At 44.9% G+C, this 16,461-nt stretch overlaps 1 protein-coding gene across 2 annotated transcripts in view; it reads right to left on the bottom strand.

The window, feature by feature from the left end:
* Positions 1–16,461, bottom strand: part of TLK1 (tousled like kinase 1) — a 706,650-nt gene that overhangs the window by 416,925 nt on the left and 273,264 nt on the right. The window contains exon 1 of one of the 2 annotated variants that reach the window (XM_063933489.1): positions 10,867–11,045. The exons of the other annotated variant lie outside the window; for it this stretch is intronic. The gene's annotated coding sequence lies outside the window, so the exon portion shown is untranslated. Of the gene's footprint in view, positions 1–10,866; positions 11,046–16,461 lie in introns of those variants that run through there. 2 annotated transcript variants of the gene reach the window in all.

Below are 16,461 nucleotides of genomic sequence, written 5' to 3'. Positions count from 1 at the left end.
TCGCAGGTCTAATTTTGGCTGATAAAAATGGCCTCTAATTGGATACCGTGATAATGAGCATCGGTTATTAATCACGATAGCTGCCCTTTTTTATCGTCCGAAACGACATTGGGGCTAATTGGAGATCCTCCCTTATTACTCACAAAGGCTCAGCATCTACTGACCAATTACAGACAAATATGTTTACATGACCAGGCCATTTACAGGTTACTAAATGTCAATTTTCATCTATTTCAAATCAAATGAAAATCGGCGTTTGGTTCCAGTGGCTGAAACACTTAGTAACATGATTTTTTTTCATATTAAGTTTTAAAAGTTAGTAAATGTGTGTTTTAGCCCTGCAAGTACAAAATCATGGGCCTAATTCAGATCTGATCGCTGCTGTGCATTTTCGCACAGCAGGCGATCAGACCCAAAATGCGCATGCATATGCACCGCAATGCGCAGGTGCGACGGACAGCTGCAAAGCGGATCGCCGGCCAGCGACGGGTTTGTGCAAAGGATCCATTTGCACGGGCGTTCACAAGTAGATTGACAGGAACAGGGCGTTTGTGGGTGGCAACTGACCGTTTTCAGGGAGTTTCTGGAAAAACGCAGGCTTGTCCATGCGTTTGCAGGGAGGGTGTTTGACATCAAATCCGGTCCTGGACAGGCTGGTGTGCAAGTCCTGGGCTGCGAAGAGACTGCACAAAATCAGTTTGTGCAGCTCTGCTACACATGCGATTGCACACTTGCACAGCACAAATACACTCCCCGTGTAGGCGGCGACTATCTGATCGCAGGGCTGCAAAAACCGCAACCCAGCGATCAGATCTGAATTAGGCCCCAAGTTAGGTCGATTTTCATATATTTGACCGATAAAAAGCAATGAATGACAACAACATACGTGGCACACAATTTTAGAAATATAAAAATAAATGTAAAATAACATTATTGTATTCATAAAAAAAGACAAACCTGAGTAAATATATTTTGAGACATTATATATATATATATATATATATATATATATATATATATATTGCTGTGTGTATATATATCTCTTTCATAATAAAGGTGCACTCACCAGGGACTTTTTCATGCATACAGATCCATAAGGAATTTTATTACTCACATCACCATGGCAAAAACATGGTAGGGTGACGTTTCGGTTAGCTTAATGTAACCTTTTTCAAGACAGCATATCCGTCGTCAGGTTGCTTCTGACGACGGTAATAATAAACCGAAACTGCGCATCGCTATCGCTGTAGGGGCTACACACGGAGCGATAATGCTTAAATTCTAAGCAATCTAGTCAGATTGCTTAGAATATCGCCCCGTTAGTACCCCCCTTTAGGGCCGTCTTTTCGTATGGGCTCAATGGGCTCTTGCCCAAGGGCCCCAGGAGTATAAGGGCCCTAGGCTGATAGCTGAGGGTCCCCTCTTTCCAGGGGTTCCAGATTTTTGAAAATCGGCCCTGGGGAACCAGAGACTTGAAAGCAATGGTCCACATTTGAGCCTGTTAATTGCTCTTCCCAGCCAGATATCTCCAGTTCTGTCTGATGTAGAGTTTTTCTGAGGGTATTGTCCAAAAGCTGTGTCTCTCCCCTCTCACTGGAAACTGGCAGCTTTTCTCTACTGTGCACAGAACCATAGATATCAGCCTTCAAGCAGCTGGTCCCTGCTCCAGCTCCACACGCCTGGTATGCAGTTTTAGATTTTCGTTGGTGAATTGCTCTGGCTCCTGAACTCTGATCCCCAAGTCCTCAGTACCTTCTGAAAGGTGGGACTCTCTAGTTTATTATTCCATTCAAAGCTAAGAAATATGTTTTCAGGAACTGGAGATATCTGCAGTTAGAGAAGCTGCCCTCCCACTGGAAAATTATTAATATTAAGCCCACTCCACTATCCACCCCTCCCCTGCGTATTAAACACCCCCTACCACCTTGGAAGTCATGTACTGGGGCCCCTTCATTCAGCCCAATCCCCCCTTCTATAGTTTGCCCCATCTGTGCAGTAAAGGAGTAATAATTAGCAGAAATTACTGCTCCAGGTCCTACATGCTGAACAGAAGATAGAACACCCCCTACTGCCCACAGGACATCAGAGCTGCCGCTGATAGCACCCCCCAACCCTCTCACTGGAGGATGGGTAGGGGGCCCAGTGCATTGCTGTGCCCAGAAGCCCACACTGCTGTTAAGACGGCCCTGCCCCCCTTTAGAGATCTCTAAGGAGTAGTTTTTTTGTCTCCTCTATTGTTCCTTTGATATCAGCCCTGTGAGTGCCATATTACAGTTGGACTATATATATATATATATATATATATATATATATATACACACACACATACACAAACACATCCAATACTATACCGACCCAAAGCTGACACTGTCAGTGTTTCTTAAAACATTCCTTACCCTCCTTCCATCCATACCAACCCAAAACATCTCCCAGAGTTTTTTTTTTAACATATAAATAACATCCCTCCTTTGTTCTCTTATTTATCTCCAGTAACTTTGCGAGAGTTTGCCGAGTGGCTGTTGTAGCGCGCCTGGCTCCTCGGTGCAGCACCTGATAGAAGCTAGAGGCGGATGGCAACTTGCTGATGACACCATGTCTGATGCAGTCATTGGAGTGGGAAATTACTCTCTCCACCCCAGATGCATCCTGTATTCAGTCAGTGGAGCAGTGGGTAGAGTGGGAAATCAGCCACTCCGTTCCTTGCTCTGCTGATTGGCTGAACGGATTCTGGCTGGAACCCGGAACCCGGCAGTCATCTGATCTCATGGGCAATTTCTGCGTGACACACTAGGCACTACATCACGACACACTAAAGTGTTGCGGAACACACTAAGAGAACTGATAACTCCTCTTTCATATTCTGCAAAACAGTATAAGGACTTGATTTTAGAAACTTTTTTTTTTTTTTTTACGTAGTGTTCTTTTTGCAAATACAGGTTGAGTATCCCTTATCCAAAATGCTTGGGAAAATGCTTGGGACCAGAGGTATTTTGGATATGGTATTTTTCCGTATTTTGGAATAATTGCATACCATAATGAGATATCATGGTGATGGGACCTAAATCTAAGCACAGAATGCATTTATGTTACATATACACCTTATACACACAGCCTGAAGGTCATTTTAGCCAATATTTTTTATAACTTTGTGCATTAAACAAAGTGTGTCTACATTCACACAATTCATTTATGTTTCATATACACACAGCCTGAAGGTAATTTAATACAATATTTTTAATAACTTTGTGTATTAAACAAAGTTTGTGTACATTGAGCCATCAAAAAAATAAGAATTTACTTACCGATAATTCTATTTCTCGTAGTCCGTAGTGGATGCTGGGGACTCCGTCAGGACCATGGGGTTTAGCGGCTCCGCAGGAGACAGGGCACAATAATAAAAGCTTTAGGATCAGGTGGTGTGCACTGGCTCCTCCCCCTATGACCCTCCTCCAAGCCTCAGTTAGGATACTGTGCCCGGACGAGCGTGCATAATAAGGAAGGATATTGAATCCCGGGTAAGACTCATACCAGCCACACCAATCACACCGTACAACCTGTGATCTGAACCCAGTTAACAGTATGATAACAACGAAGGAGCCTCTGAAAAGATGGCTCACAACAAGAATAACCCGATTTTTGTAACAATAACTATGTACAAGTATTGCAGACAATCCGCACTTGGGATGGGCGCCCAGCATCCACTACGGACTATGAGAAATAGAATTATCGGTAAGTAAATTCTTATTTTCTCTAACGTCCTAAGTGGATGCTGGGGACTCCGTCAGGACCATGGGGATTATACCAAAGCTCCCAAACGGGCGGGAGAGTGCGGATGACTCTGCAGCACCGAATGAGAGAACTCCAGGTCCTCCTCAGTCAGGGTGTGCCCCTGACCAAGTAGCAGCTCGGCAAAGTTGTAAAGCCGAGACCCCTCGGGCAGCCGCCCAAGATGAGCCCACTTCCTTGTGGAATGGGCTTTTACTGATTTTGGCTGTGGCAAGCCTGCCACAGAATGTGCAAGCTGAATTGTACTACAAATCCAGCGAGCAATCGTCTGCTTAGAAGCAGGAACACCCATCTTGTTGGGTGCATACAGGCTAAACAGCGAGTCAGATTTTCTGACTCCAGTCGTCCTGGAAACATATATTTTCAGGGCCCCGACAACGTCAAGTAACTTGGAGTCCTCCAAGTCCCTAGTAGCCGCAGGTACCACAATAGGTTGGTTCATGTGAAAAACAGAAAACACCTTAAGGAGAAATTGAGGACGAGTCCTCAATTCTGCCCTGTCAGAATGAAAAATTAAGTAAGGGCTTTTATATGATAAAGCCGCCCATTCTGACACACGCCTGGCTGAAGGCAGGGCTAATAGAATCTTCACCTTCCAAGTGAAATATTTTAATTCCACAGTGGTGAGTGGATCAAACCAATGTGACTTTAGGAAACTCAAAACAACATTGAGATCCCAAGGTGCCACTGGGGGCACAAAAGGAGGCTGTATATGCAGTACCCCTTTTACAAACGTCCGAACTTCAGGCACTGGAGCCAGTTCTTTTTGGAAGAAATTCGACAGGGTCGAAATTTGAACCTTAATGGACCCTAATTTTAGGCCCATAGACAGTCCTGTTTTCAGGAAATGTAGGAAACGACCCAGTTGGAATTCCTCTGTAGGGACCTTCTTGGCCTCACACCACGCAACATATTTTCGCCAAATGCGGTGAAAATGTTTTGCGGTTACATCCTTCCTGGCTTCGACCAGGGTAGGGATGACTTCATCTGGAATGCCCTTTCAGGATCCGGCGTTCAACTGCCATGCCGTCAAACGCAGCCGCGGTAAGTCTTGGAAAAGACAAGGCCCCTGCTGGAGCAGGTCCTCTCTTAAAGGTAGAGGCCACGGTTCTTCCGTGAGCATCTCTTGAAGTTCCGAGTACCAAGTCCTTCTTGACCCATCCGGAACCACGAGTATCGTTCTTACTCATCTCCTTCTTATGATTCTCAGTACTTTTGGTATGAGATGCATAGGAGGGAACACATACCCTGACTGGTACACCCACAGTGTTACCAGAGCGTCCACCGCTATTGCCTGAGGGTCCCTTGACCTGGCGCAATATCTGTCTAGTTTTTTGTTCAGGCGGGACGCCATCATGTCCACCTTTGGTTTTTCCCAACGGTTTACAATCATGTGGAAGACTTCCCGCTGAAGTCCCCACTCTCCCGGGTGGAGGTTATGCCTGCTGAGGAAGTCTGCTTCCCAGTTTTCCACTCCCGGGATTAACACTGCTGAGAGTGTTATCACATGATTTTTCGCCCAGCGAAGAATCCTTGCAGTTTCTGCCATTTCCCTCCTGCTTCATGTGCCGCCCTGTCTGTTTACGTGGGCGACTGCCGTGATGTTGTCCCACTGGATCAATACCGGCTGACCTTGAAGCAGAGGTCTTGCTAAGCTTAGAGCCTTGTAAATTGCCCTTAGCTCCAGTATATTTATGTGGAGAGAAGTCTCCAGACTTGATCACACTCCCTGGAAATTTTTTCCTTGTGTGACTGCTCCCCAGCCACTCAGGCTGGCATCCGTGGTCACCAGGACCCAGTCCTGAATGTCGAATCTGCGGCCCTTTCATAGATGAGCACTCTGCAGCCACCGCAGAAGAAAACACCCTTGTCCTTGGAGACAGGGTTATCCGCTGATGCATCTGAAGATGCGATCCGGACCATTTTCCCAGCAGATTCCACTGAAAGGTTCTTGCGTGAAATCTACCGAATGGGATCGCTTTGTAAGAAACCACCATTTTTCACAGGACCCTTGTGCAATGATGCACTGATACTTTTCCTGGTTTTAGGAGGTTCCTGACTAGCTCGGATAACTCCCTGGCCTTCTTCTCCGGGAGAAAACATCCTTTTCTGGACTGTGTCCAGAATCATTCCTAGGAACATTAGACGTGTCGTCGGAAAAAGCTGCGATTTTGGAATATTTAGAATCCACTCGTGCTGTCGTAGAACTACTTGAGATAGTGCTACTCCGACCGCCAACTGTTCTCTGGACCTTGCCCTTATCAGGAAAGCGTCCATATTTCTTTTAGGAAGAATCATCATTTCGGCCATTACCATAGTAAAGACCCGGGGTGCCGTGGACAATCCAAACGGCAGCGTCTGAACTGATAGTGACAGTTCTGTACCACGAACCTGAGATACCCTTGGTGAGAAGGGCAAAATTTGGACATGTAGGTAAGCGTCCCTGATATCCAGTGACACCATATCGTCCTGGTTCGCTATCACTGCTCTGAGTGACTCCATCTTGATTTGAACCCTTGTATATAATTGTTCAAATCTTTTAGATCTCACCGAGCCGTTTGGCTTCAGTACCACAATATAGTGTGGAATAATACCCCTTCCCTTGTTGTAGGAGGGGTACTTTGATTATCACCTGCTGGGAATACAGCCTGTGAATTTTTTCCCAATACTGCCTCCCTGTCGGAGGGAGACGTTGGTAAAGCAGACTTCAGGAACTTGTGAGGGGAAGACGTCTCGAATTTCCAATGTACACCTGGGATACTACGTGTAGGATCCAGGAGTCCACTTGCGAGTGAGCCCACTGCGTGCTGAAACTCTTGAGATGACCCCCCACCGCACCTGAGTCCGCTTGTATGGCCCCAGCGTCATGCTGCGGACTTGGCAGAAGCTGTGGAGGACTTCTGTTCCTGGGAATGGGCTGCCTGCTGCAGTCTTCTTCCCTTTCCTCTAACCCTGGGCAGATATGACTGGCCTTTTTGCCCGCCTGCCTTTATGGGTACGAAAGGACTGAGACTGAAAAGACTGTGTCCTTTTCTGCTGAGATGTGACTTGGGGTAACAAAAGTGGATTTTCCAGCTGTTGCCATGGCCACCAGGTCCGATGGACCGCCCCTTTATACGGCAATACTTCCATGTGCCGTCTGGAATCTGCATCACCTGACCACTGTCGTGTCTATAAACATCGTCTGGCAGATATGGACATCACATCTATCTACTCTTGATGTCAGAATGCAAATATCCCTCTGCGCATCTCGCATATATAGAAATGCATCCTTAAAATGCTCTATAGTCAATAAAATATTGTTCCTGTCAAGGGTATCAATATTTTCAGTCAGGAAATCCGACCAAGCCCCCCCAGCGCTGCACATCCAGGCTGAGGCGATTGCTGGTCGTAGTATAACCCCAGTATGTGTGTATATACTTTTTAGGATATTTTTCAGCTTCCTATCAGCTGGCTCCTTGAGGGCGGCCGTATCTGGAGACGGTAACGCCACTTGTTTTTATAAGCGTGTGAGCGCCTTATCCACCCTAAGGTGTGTTTCCCAACTCGCCCTCACTTCTGGCGGGAAAAGGTATACCTCCAATAATTTTCTATCGGAGGAAACCCACGTATCATCACACCCTTTAATTTATCTGATTCAGGAAAAACTACAAGTAGATTATTCCCACCCTACATAATACCCTTATTTGTGGTACTTGTAGTATCAGAAATATGTAACACCTCCTTCATTGCCCTTAACATGTAACGTGTGGCCCTAAAGGAAAATACGTTTGTTTCTTCACCGTCGACACTGAAGTCAGTGTCCGTGTCTGTGTCTGTGTCGACCAACTGAGGTAAATGGGCGTTTTTACAAGCCCCTGACGGTGTCTGAGACGCCTGGACAGGTACTAATTTGTTTGCCGGCCGTCTCATGTCGTCAACCGACCTTGCATCGTGTTGACATTATCACGTAATTCCTAAATAAGCCATCCATTCCGGTGTCGACTCCCTAGAGAGTGACATCACCAATACAGGCAATTTGCTCCGCCTCCTCACCAACATCGTCCTTCTACATGTCGACACACACGTACCGACACACAGCACACACACAGGGAATGCTCTGATAGAGGACAGGACCCCACTAGCCCTTTGGGGAGACAGAGGGAGAGTTTGCCAGCACACACCAAAAACGCTATAATTATACAGGGACAACCCCTTATACAAGTGTTTTCCCTTATAGCATTTTCACATATGTAATCATATCGCCAAATAAGTGCCCCCCCTCTCTGTTTTAACCCTGTTTCTGTAGTGCAGTGCAGGGGAGAGCCTGGGAGCCTTCCTCACAGCAGAGCTGAGCAGGAAAATGGCGCCGTGTGCTGAGGAGAATAGGCCCCGCCCCCTAAAACGGCGGGCTCTTCTCCCGGAGTTTGTGAGATCTGGCAGGGGTTAAATACATCCATATAGCCTCAAGGGCTATATGTGATGTATTTTAGCCATAAAAAAGGTATAATACATTGCTGCCCAGGGCGCCCCCCCCAGCGCCCTGCACCCTCAGTGACCGCTGGTATGAAGTGTGCTGACAACAATGGCGCACAGCTGCAGTGCTGTGCGCTACCTTATGAAGACTGAAAGTCTTCTGCCGCCTGTTTCTGGACCTCTGGACCTCTTCAACTTCGGCATCTGCAAGGGGGGTCGGCGGCACGGCTCCGGGACGAACCCCAGGGTGAGACCTGTGTTCCGACTCCCTCTGGAGCTAATGGTGTCCAGTAGCCTAAGAAGCAAATCCATCCTGCACGCAGGCGAGTTTACTTCTCTCCCCTAAGTCCCTCGTAGCAGTGAGCCTGTTGCCAGCAGGACTCACTGAAAATAAAAAACCTAACTTAAACTTTTATTCTAAGCAGCTCAGGAGAGCCACCTAGATTGCACCCTTCTCGGCCGGGCACAAAAATCTAACTGAGGCTTGGAGGAGGGTCATAGGGGGAGGAGCCAGTGCACACCACCTGATCCTAAAGCTTTTATTATTGTGCCCTGTCTCCTGCGGAGCCGCTAAACCCCATGGTCCTGACGGAGTCCCCAGCATCCACTTAGGACGTTAGAGAAACAAAGGTTTAATTATCTCACTCTCACTCAAAAAAAGTCCATATTTCGGAATATTCCGTATTTCTGAATATTTGGATATGGGATACTCAACCTGTACAACATTCATATAGTATTTTGATGCTTCTATTTGGTCTTTTATTTATATTTACATGTTTATATAACTTGTATATATTCAGGAGGTCCACATACTGTAAATAGGGATAACAAATGTATAAATATCTTTATGACGGGTGACATTTTTGCATTTTCATTGGCATATCTGTTTCAAAAATAAACACAGTACATTGAAAATACTATACACACAGGGAACTTTGTGAAATAGGCACCACTTCCCCCATACATGCATTTTGCGTTTTTATGGTTTTAATTATTTGTTGCATTGGTTTTATTTCACTTGTTTGACACTGCGACACAAACAGATTTAAAACACGAGCCAGTGTAACATGCCTAGACACATTACAGATAGTAACACAATAAAAATCAACATCCAACAAATCCAACAAGTCTATGGGGGGGATTCAATTGCAGGCGAATCCATTTGCCAGTCCGAATCAGCGCAGCAATGTCATGCTGTACGGCAGCCCTATATCGTTGTCACATAGTATAGCAAGCATTTTTGTATTCGGACAGACGGTGCGAGAGGGGGTGCCATTACCGGCGTTTAACGCAGCGGCAATGGCAAGTTCCACCCTCCGCCCAGAATTGAATTCCCCCCCTATGTACCAAAAACTACATAAATAAAAAACTGAATGAGAAATACTAGGAAACAAATGTTGCAAACTATATTTAATACTATTGGACCAAGTTTACTTCCTCAAACTACGTGAAGTGATTTAGAAGAAGACAGCAAGACAGTTTCCTAGAGAGCAACAGGTATTGGCCAGAAACAATGTTAAATCCAGCGCAACGAAATTGTTATTCCTATACAATTAGCATTTTACATTCTTCGCAACATAAATGCTAAGTAACATTAAGGCACAAATAATTGTGAAATGAAGTTTGAGTTGTTACGTGGAAGGTGTATGGTAAATAGAAGGTCTAGTAAATGCACCATTTGTCTAGATGGGAAATGATAACGTATGGGAGGACAAAGGTCTTTCCTAAACTGGGCCTGGCTGACTACCTGAAAACCACACTCGTAAAAAGTAACCAGTCCTCCACAGGAGCAGCAAAATGGACTTCAATCTCCCCAGATCCCTGCTCTATAGCTTTTCTTTCATTTACTAGAGCAGTATCCCCGTGTGTATTCCCTCTGGAGACTCCTGTCTGTAAATGAAATGCATAGAGAGCAGGAGCTGACAATGGGTCAGACCATTACTCAGGCGTCTCCTGATAAATGACACCCATTCTGTAGAGTCATTGCTAAGGCTGAGCCAGAGGCTGAGGAAGTGTGGATGGAGAGGGCACATAAAGAGGCTCCCCAGGAACTCACAGGAACCAGCATATAAATAGTACGGCTATAGTAAAGTACAAATACAAATACAACAAAGACAAGTCTATCTGAAAAGCAAGGGAGAAAAATCAGCTTAGCCCTATGAAGGTTTGGAACTACACCTCCCAGCATGTCTTGACAGTCAGCAGCTGGGACTTGTAGTGCCACACCAGAGCTACAGATCCCCTATCTCTGCTGACATGATACAGTACCAAACAAATAAATAGACATAACACAACATACATCTCTTTTCTTTCAGCTACTCTAAAAGTCTGCCAACAGCTGTTCTTTTCCTGTCTGATAGAAGCTGATACATTCTCAGCAGCTGCCAGGGGATAGGAGCAGGCAGAAGTTAGCACAGGAGCAATGTCTGATGGAGGAGGTATTATGATGATGGTGTCTCTTAGCTGCAAACCGGATGGGAAGAAGCAGAAAGCAGCACCTCTGACATGACACTTACTCCCAGCAAAAGTTGACAGCAAGAGATTGCAGAGGAGGGAGGGGAGAGGGAGCCGCTGTGTCAGCGCACACAGACACCCAGTGACACCGTGTAGCCAAGTCCTACCTACCTCCCGCTGCTGCCGCCCGCACTGCGTCTTCAGGTGGCCGCTGCCGCCGCTCCGTGCAACCTTTGCATCACTAGTGTGTGCGTGTGTCACTAGTGTGTGCGCCTGTCACGCCGGCCTTGTGCAAGCACTTGTATCGCGAGGCCCGTGCACCGCACCAGAAAGTGTCCTCTCCTCCAGCAGCAGCAGCATCTCCCAGCACACACACACATACTGTATATATATATATATATATATATATATCTCTTATATACACTGCAGGTTACAGGCTTTGTGCCCGCACCAGCAGCCACGCTGCATTTCTTTATCCCTTCTTCCCTATGCGTCCTCTTCTGTAGACTTATTACCCTGTACTGTATACTCTGTCTTCTTACTATATTATTTGGCATGACATTTTATTTTTCTCCCAATACACTGAATTTTTCATTTCTATTTTTTTTATTTTGTTGTTGTTGTTTGCTGGAAGCAGCTGATACAATTTCTGCCAGTGAGGAAGAAAAAATAAAAATGTATAAAGGTGCTTTGTATGTTTTTGGCAACAATAAAATGCACAGCGTTATTCCATTGTGTTTAAAAAAATAAATAAAAATGGAATATTACCTTTTAATAAACAGTCATGCCCTGTAAGATAACCGGACGCTGTGGGCATGGTTTGCACGCAAAGTGGCCGCAAGTCAGGATGGCCGAGACAGAAAGGTTTGGAAGTGTATGCTAATGTGAATGTACACATGGCTTCTTTTAATAATCATTTTATTTATATAATGCTCTTTCTCAAAAGGAGTCGGTTCTTGTGTAAAGTCGCCACACACCCAACTGTTGTGATAGATTGTAAGCTTGCGAGCAGGGCCTTCCTACCTCTATGTCTGTCTGATTTTACCCAGTTTTGTCCTATTACTGTTGTTCCAATTGTAAAGCGCAACGTAATATACTCTGATATATACGAAGCTGTCAATAAATAAATTTGTACCGTCCACAAGGTAGCCACTCAGAAACGCCCATTTCACTATTGGAGAGATATGGCCGAGAACTGTCCAACTCACAAGCGCCAAGATACAAAAAGAAGCATACAGTATATATGGATCAATCCAATTACCTGCAAATACATTGTGGGTGCGAGTTAGTGCGGCAACAGCTACACTTTATGGAAGCCTGAACTCCTCCAACTGCTTGCAGTCCCATAGGGCTGCATGCAAAATTAAGATTTGGGCTGAGAGCGGGCCACAAGGGGTGCGAGATGCGGCGCCGTTACCAACATTTTAACGCCACAGCAAAGGCAACATGCACCCTCCATGGGTAATTGGAAAAACCCCAAAATTTATATTTCTAAATAATTACTAATAAGTACATTTATATTAATGAAAGTGCAACATGGAAAAAATATTCAGTTCTCAACTATTACCAGATTTATTTTGACATTTTAATGAATATATCACTAATATTGGCTGCATTTTCTTCACCCAGCCAGCACTTAACATACTCTGTAAATGCTTTTTGGGAATTCTTCACAGCTCCTCCCAGAGCATGTAAAGTTTTCTCCATAAAAAGGTTTGTTTCTACGCCCCACTTATTCCCTATTGACACATATTTTACAGGGGATGTTGGACAGGGAGCTGACTATAGACACAAGGGTCTCGCAAAGGTTTCTGGAACAGTATCCTGGCAACACCCTGAAATTCCTTCACATTAGCTGAATTATGTGACTCATTATGCTGAGTAGATATCTGCAGCCATCTTTGTTCTGTGCACAATCATTTGGCTAATTACATTCATGGCCATTTTAAATCGGGTAGTAAGTATTCAAGGAGATGGATTTACAGGATACACATTTTTAACCTTAATATGTCACTCATGTTAAAGCCAGCTGGTACTTTAGTTACATATGTGTGATTTATATTAAGTCTCCATTAGACTTCAGTTTAAGTTGCATTTCTAAACGGGTTAAAATAAAAATACATGTTTGCACGTTTCCATACATTTAATTTGGATTGCATTTTTAAGCACTTTCTTCTTCCATTTCATTGCATTATTAACGGTTAAAAAGCATTTACATATTAGATTGAAAGATGTGTTTGGATTGGACAAGGTGACTTGTGTACATAAACATAGAGCTGTTTATATGCTGTATGATTTTTACTTTTTTTTCTGGCAATGTGGTTAAATCACATTGCAAATATCAGTGTGTACATAACCTAAGCCTGGGTGCACACTATTCGATATATCGCTTGTACATCCAATGAACGATATACCACTAAGGGGGTAATTCTGAGTTGATCGCAGCAGCAAGTTTGTTAGCAGTTGGGCAAAACCATGGGGGTAATTCCAAGTTGATCGCAGCAGGATTTTTGTTAGCAATTGGGCAAAACCATGTGCACTGCAGGGGAAGCAGATATAACATGTGCAGAGAGAGTTAGATTTGGGTGTGGTGAGTTCAATCTGCAATCTAAATTGCAGTGTAAAAATAAAGCAGCCAGTATTTACCCTGCACAGAAATAAAATAACCCACCCAAATCTAACTCTTTCTGCACATGTTATATCTGCCTCCCCTGCAGTGCACATGGTTTTGCCCAATTGCTATCAAAAATCCTGCTGCGATTAACTTGGAATTACCCCCCATGTGCACTGCAGGGAGGGCAGATATAACATTTGCAGAGAGAGCTAGATTTGGGTGGGTTGTTTTGTTTCTGTGCAGGGTAAATACTGGCTGCTCTATTTTTGCACTGCAATTTAAATTTCAGTTTGAATACACCCCGCCCAAATCTAACTCTCTCTGCACATGTTATATCTGCCCCCCCCCCCCCACAAGTGCACTTGGTTTTGCCCAACTGCTAACAAATTTGCTTCTGCGATCAACTCAGAATTAGGCCCTAAGTGCATTGGTTCATGTGATCATCTGATTTCTCTGCGAACGTCGCTATTCACAGACATCACGTCTGCCCTGCGGCATGGCAGATGCCCATATATCTTGCAGATATATCAGTACATATGCCTGTGTGTATGGGCCAACAGGTAAAGAGTGATAATTAAATGACGAGCCAATCAGCTTCCCAACCACCATGTCACAGGCTGTGTTTGAAAAATGACAGGAGCTGATTGGCTGGACATTTATCACTCTTTATCCGTCTCCACTTTATCTCTTGTTGAAGCTTAATACATTTGGGCCATTAAGCGGCCAATTTGGAGAATGTGTAAGCTTACTGCACCAAAATCGGTCATTCGGGGGGCAGGACAGTAGGTCAGCTTGTGGGTTATTTACCACATAAATATTCCAACCTGTCTATTTTAGGCTACTGTACAGTATATGCACATTGGCATTACATTCTGCATTTATGATGTATTGTTATTGCAAGTTACTCACATTTTAACAGATATGAAAGCGAAATAAGTTGTACTGAAAGGGCCCATACATATGTGCGAATCATTTGCGCTGCAGAGCTTTTAATTGCTTCTTGCACCTGATTCAGATGCGGTCGCAACTTTGATGGTGTTGCAACTGAGTGATTATTAGCTACAGTGTGCACACGCAGGGTACCTTTGCAATGCCGCTTGCAGTGAGGAATCAGTCACAGAGTGACTGACAGGTAGAGGCCATTTGGGGGAGGTAACGGGGTGTGTCTGCAAAAATGCAGGCATGTCATTATCGTTTTCAGGGTGTGTTTTGGCGTGCGACTGCGATCTCTTAAAACATGGCACCAGCTTCGCAGTTCCCGCAACCGTGGAGGCATTTAAGAAGACGATGTTCCTTGCATCTACGTCGCAGTTGCGATGGAGTACGCAGTTGCTGAATACATTGCAATCACTTTGGTGGGCGTCTGTTCACTTGTGGGTGGGTACTACACTTGCGATGCCTCGCAGTTCCATCACTGAAAAGGAACGCTGTTGCGTCAGCATTGCGACCACATCTGAATCAGGCCCACTGTGGTACATGCCCTGAGGTACTGTACATCAATGCTGTTAAAAATGTCCATTCATCTCAATAGGAGCAGATTGTAAATACAATGTTATGCTGCTAAGGAGAATATTCAAATGCATTTGGCTTGAACAAGATAACAACCTTTTTTTTTCAGATGCGTTTTTAAAACACGCAGATTTAACGCATTTATAAAAGCATCTGTGTATCGAAACACACACTAAACATATACATAAATGCGGTTTATATGAATTTAGTATGAATTAGCAAAAGAAATGGGGTGACATAAGCGAAAGATAGGAAAAACTTAAACATTAATCAAATGAATGAAGCTTCCTACACAGTGCACTATAAATGGTATGGTAACCTAGTAGGCAGATTGAGTGTTTCTGAATACAGATCGTAGAGGTCTGTGAAATAGTGGCCATAGGCGTAGTCTGTTCCACATCGTATTGACCTGCCCAGTAATTGCTTCTATTTGGTGCATGGTTCTTAGTCTACTTGACTCTATGGGGGTCATTCCGAGTTGATCGCACGTAGCAACTTTTTGCTGCCCGTGCGATCATCTAGACGCCACCTATGGGGGAGTGTATTTTAGCATAGCAGGGCTGCGTTCGCTAAACAAGAACATGACTAGCCCTACAGTTACTTACCCTGTGTGATGGATCCAGCAAAGTAGGTCCCGGAATTGACGTCAGACAACCGCCCTCCAAACGCCTGGACAAGCCTGCGTTCGGATCTCCACGCCCGGAAAACGGTGAGTAGACGCCCCGGAACGCCTTCCAGCTGTCAATCTTCTTGCGATCGTGCTAGCGATCACTTTCTTCTTTATACTGGCCGCCGTGCATGCGCAGTTCTGAACCATTCGCACCGCAGCGATGGACTGCTGCATGCGAACGGGTCGGAATGACCCCCTATGTTGGGAATTCCATGTGTGAAAGGCCCTTAGATTACCCTCCTCTGCTACCTTCCCCAACATCTTAATAAGCACTCTAAAAAGCTGGTTCCATATCTTGGCGGCGACTAAAAGTGCTCCAGCTAAGAATCCTTTTCCTCAGTCCTCTAAAGAATCCATATTGGGGGTCATTCCGAGTTGTTCGCTCATTGACGATTTTCGCTATACTGCGATTAGTCGCTTACTGCGCATGCGCAAGGTTCGCAGAGCGCATACGCTTAGTTATTTTACACAAAAGTTAGGTATTTTACTCACGGCATAACAAAGCTTTTTTATCGCTGTGCTGATCGTAGTGTGATTGACAGGAGGTGGGTGTTTCTGGGCGGAAACTGGACGTTTTATGGGAGTGTGCGGAAAAACGCAGGCGTTCTAGTTGCAAAATGCAGAGTGGCTGGAGAAACGGGGGAGTGGTTGGGCAAACGCTGTGTGTGTTTGTGACGTCAAACCAGGAACGAAAAGGACTGAGCTGGTCGCAATGGCTGAGTAAGTCTGGAGCTACTCCGAAACTGCTAAGAAATTTCTATTTGCAATTCTGCCAATCTTTCGTTCGCATTTCTGCTAAGATACACTCCCAGAGGGCGGCGGCCTAGCGTGTGCAATGCTGCTAAAAGCAGCTAGCGAGCGAACAACTCGGAATCACCCCCATTATCCCCATAGAAAGCTTGTGTTTGGCTAGGTCTGGACCCCATGGAGTGTCAAACTTAATCACACCTCCATAATCCATTTTGCTATACAG

Source organism: Pseudophryne corroboree, chromosome 7 (genome assembly GCF_028390025.1).
Source record: "Pseudophryne corroboree isolate aPseCor3 chromosome 7, aPseCor3.hap2, whole genome shotgun sequence".
Classification (NCBI taxonomy): domain Eukaryota; kingdom Metazoa; phylum Chordata; class Amphibia; order Anura; family Myobatrachidae; genus Pseudophryne; species Pseudophryne corroboree.
Note: the sequence above shows the minus strand (reverse complement) of the source record. Positions and strands in the feature narration are given on the sequence as shown.